The following is a 4827-nucleotide window of genomic DNA, read 5'->3' on the forward strand; positions in this document are numbered from 1 at the left end:
CACACACACACACACATTGTGTGTGCTCACCTTGTTGTAAATACACACATTGCGCGTTTACAGCAAGGAGTCATTGCATTAAACAACCGAAGGCTAGAAAGGCGGGATCCAAGAACCAACGCTCGATCCTGCAGGTACAAACAGGTGAGTACACACACACACATACACAGAATAACATCTGCGGCATATGCGAGGCTGGCTAACATCAGAACTGCCTTCAGAAACCTGTGTAAGGAATCCTTTAGAACCTTGTAAACCACATATGTAAGGCCAATCCTGGAGTATGCGGCCCCAGCATGGAGCCCATACCATGTCAAACACAAGACGAAGCTGGAAAAAATTCAGAGGTATGCCACTAAGCTAGTCCCAGAAATAAAGAGGCATGAGTTATGAGGAAAGGCTGCGTGAACTGCACCTCATGTCGCTGGAAGACAGAAGAGTTCGGGGAGACATGATCACCACATACAAAATTCTCATGCAACAAAGTTATTGGCGAGAAACCAATAACTTTGATAAAGCTCAAATTTAACACCAACCCTAAAACCCGCTTCCCCAATTATGTTCCCATCAAGAAAACTGCTGACACTAAGTTTCCTCATATTCCTAATTATGTCATTATCATCATTTCCGTAAATATTTAACACTGTTAAATGTTTAACAGTGTTTGCCCGAAGCGCTATGCGTGCTAGTGGCTTTATAAGAATGTAAATTCAACTTAATTTCTATATTCTCTGTTAACCCCCAATGTAACCTTCTTGTATATAAACAAATAAATAAAACAATAAAGTGTGACCTATAGTCAATTGTTTAAGTAAGGGTATGTTGTTTAGTTCCCATGAGTGTATATAATAACTTATGAAGTGATCGAATACTTATGTTGATTATTATAAGTTGATATGATTAAATATATTGATTGACAGTTTTTTAATGAAATATTTAGTAGGTGTGAAAAAAAAAAGAGTGCGCCGCCCGGGAATCGAACCCGGGTCGCAAGAATGGGAATCTTGCATGATACCACTACACCAGCGGCGCTTGGTGGTACTAGAGAGAATTTACTGAGGAAAATAAGACGTTTAATCACTTTAGTTGTCCAAATACATAAAACTTAATTTATTAGTTGCTTATACTATGATCTATAATGAATAAACGCGTAGAATATCCTTAATAAAATAATGGTTTGTCCTTGAAATATTGATTATCAGTATTGTGCTACTCGACTTGAAAGAGTCTTTAAGACCCTGACACATTCACTCTCTGTCTCACGGAAGGCAAAGTCTGAGGGCCCTGTTCCACCAAATGAGCCTTTCTTGTGAAAGACTTAGTGACAGTGATGGTGTGCGCATGCGTGTCACACTCTCATAAACGCCTCCGCCAGATTCCTAGAACACGCACCCGTTTTCTGTGACGGAACACTGGGGTAGCTCTTATAAAAGTGGTTTCCATCTTACTATGGAATTAACCAGAGAACAGCAGTTTTTTTTAAACTTATCAGTTATATACGGTGTTACAACGTATTAATTTAACGAAGTGTTGCATGCATCAGCGGTAAAATGGCAGGGTTATTTGATAAAGGAATGCAATTTGCAAGACTATCTAAACATCGACTGGAACAATGGTAGCTTATTTCAACGATCAGTGGAGTCGAGGCAGCCTCACCTGGGCGGAATTTAGATATAATGGCAGCAGCCTGGAACATGACAAGGAGCTAAGACAAATCCCCAAAGCAGGGCTGCCAACCCCTGTGAAACCTTCATTGATTTTCCACCCCTGAGCGTGGTGTAAGGCCCAGCACTAAGGGCTATTTATAGTGATCTCGCCGCTCACCCAACGTCTCGGGCCACCATATTCCAACACTGCCGATATAAACACACAGCAAAATGTCAATTACAAAGCATTTTGTAAGCCAATTTAGCGATATATGGAAGTTGCTCGCCCTGTTAGACATTGTCGGGGACACGAAGGCTAATCTATCGAAGTCCCACTAGGCAGCCTATCCTCCGAAAATGAGAGTACTTACAGTAACTGATGGAAAGTACCCATATGTAGTGATGGACCACCGGAAAGTTGACTTTTGTGTTACTGAATTTGGACAAACCGGAAACTTTTTTTTTAAGCGCCACATTAATATAAAACCTAACCAAACCTCTCTTAGCAATCCTAGGACTAACACTCGCTATCTTAGGCCTATTACAGTACATATATATATGCTATACTAGGCCTAGAAATATTTAAGTTTGGTTTTAGTTTGATTTTTTCCCGGACTATAAAATTAATAGTACCAAAAGTAGTGTACTGGCGGCCCTTCACTATGTATTGGTACTTCCCACCAAATAGTTACTGTGAGTACTATCATTTCAGGAGGATGGGATGAACTAGGACAACTACTAACCTTCCCAAGGCTGCAGTCCACAACAGTTACCTATCTCCGTGGGACTTATTTTACTGTTAGGTGGAAGGAAACATGTCCAACCCTTTCTGACTTGCGCAAGGATTGAACCCGAGTCTTTCGGACGTAGACTACTGCGCTACAGTAGTGCACATCATGGACGGCCCACTACAGCTGTCAAGATTTTATTTCTCGCTGCCCTCTTCCAGGAACACAAGAACATATCCACACAAGAACATAACCACATAAGAATATGTGAAATTACTGAAGGCCTGAAGGCGCTGTACGAGGCAGCTCATATCTATACCCAAACTCACTCACATATTTTATCATAAACAAATTTGTGTTCACATTTGTGTTACTCACGAGGCCCCAACATGCGAGGGGGCTCCATGAAATATCTGTCCCCAAAGTTGACCAAGAGTGCTGTCGGGGGTTGGGTTAAAGGTCCAACGACTTCCAATTCTTTTTGAACAGTGTGGTCTAGCGAGTAAAGTACTGGATACGTTAAGGTGCATGGAGCCCTGGCTGTCTGGGTTCGAATCCTTCAGGGGTGATGAGTTTTCGGTCACATATATAATGTTTAACCTACGCTTGGAACACTTCAGGGACTCCACGTAATGTTCCATAAATCAAAACCATATTTACAAACCAGTATTTACCCAGGTCTTTTCTGAATATAATCTTAGCCAGTCTGTATTTATAATTGTTTGGCGTGCTATTTTGTGTTGATATATTTAAAGACAAGGTTTCGTCAGATTTAACTTAGAACTATCTCCCTTCTCGAGATGTCCAACACTCTTAAATTAACCATGGTTGCCTATTTTTGTTTACTTTTTTTATATACAAGAGTTCTTACATTCTTGTACAGCCACCAGCACGCGTGGCGTTTCCGGCAAGTCCTTAATCCTAATTTTCCCCGGAATACGACCCGCCAAATAGTTTAACAACCGGGTTCCCATTTTACTGTTGGGTAAACCGAGGCTAACAGTTACTTATCTGTTAAATCAAATGATTAAATTATGTTACTTTGTTAATGTTAAATTCAAATGATTTAACTGTTACTAACCTTAACAGAGGCTAGTAAACAGTTAAGGATTGACGCGGAGTAAATCCTCCCCGGCCAGGATACGAACCCAGGACAAAGCCAGGCGAGTTTTTTTACCACTACCCCACGGGGACTGCCATCTTCTATTATTCATATGAGCAGCTACATGTATACATAATACAATGACTAATAGGGAAAAGCCTAAGCAGTTTGGTCGGGGACAGGCAGCCCGTGTATATATGCACCTTATTCTTATATGGTCGAGGTCCTCCAAGGTCGACCTTCTGACCTTCTCCAGGAGGCAACCACACACCAGGTGACTATAACTCCAGGGGGGCACCTATTTATTGTTTGGTGAACATAGGCATTAGGTGAAAGAAAATATGCCTAACCATTTCTCTCTCTCCCGGGATTCCGTATTCTGGAGGGAGAACGAACCCATCAGACAATAGGGAACAGAAAGAGACATTACAGTTCAAATGATTTAGAAGAGTGTGAGCAATTCGAACAATTAATTATAAAATATTAAAAGCAAATAACTAATTGAAAAAAAATAAACAATCTAATTCACAAATAAGTTTCTATGGATACATATAAGCACACATACATATGAATTAATGCTGACATACATACATACATGGCTGCAGATAAGTACACATAAACACTAGCACATACTCATGATGCGTTACAAATATTTATACATATACACGCACATGAACAAGTAAATACACACACATAAACACCACTTTCTTCCTCCATCTTCGTGTACAACTTTCATAACATCCTAAGATCCCCGCCAGTAAATCCCTTAATCCGGTGGCGTTCTTGACAGCAGGAATCCGGATTCCCAGTAGATTCGTGCAAACGTAAATAAGAATTTCTCGACACGATGGAGTCCCTGCTAAAAAAAAATGGCCGCAATAACCAGCGGCGTAAAACTGAGAGGAGGAGGAGGAGGAGGAGGAGGAGGAGAGTTTATGTATTATTCTGGGCGTAAAAAAAGGTAGATAATGATGTGGCAATCGTTAATAAATTAGAGTGAATAAGGGGTGGGGGGGAGAAAATAAGTGTTAAGTGCGCTATGACGCTTCTCAGTGCGAGATTGTCATGCAAACGGGTCCTCAGTCTGTACCGTATGTGGGGCATCGAATAGTTGGACCAGTAACACACACACACACACACACACACACACACACACACACACACACACACACACACACACACACACACAGGTACTACTGGTCTGTCAACACTTGCAGACGCACACAGAATCATACACTACCATAATCAAGGATGACAGCTTCAGCAATACTGCAACACTACGGGAGTGTTGCGGGACCACCACTGCCGTTAGTTCTGGCACGCGGGCCTGCTATTGGTTATGTAAGACTAG

General features: G+C 41.3%; 1 non-coding gene across 1 annotated transcript; it reads right to left on the reverse strand.

Moving 5' to 3' along the window:
- Positions 1–961: 961 nt before the first annotated feature.
- TRNAG-CCC (transfer RNA glycine (anticodon CCC)) lies at positions 962–1032 on the reverse strand. The gene has a single exon. It is a non-coding gene; the product is annotated as a tRNA-Gly (tRNA).
- Positions 1033–4827: the final 3795 nt, after the last annotated feature.

The sequence above is a fragment of the Procambarus clarkii genome, chromosome 21 (assembly GCF_040958095.1).
Source record: "Procambarus clarkii isolate CNS0578487 chromosome 21, FALCON_Pclarkii_2.0, whole genome shotgun sequence".
Classification (NCBI taxonomy): domain Eukaryota; kingdom Metazoa; phylum Arthropoda; class Malacostraca; order Decapoda; family Cambaridae; genus Procambarus; species Procambarus clarkii.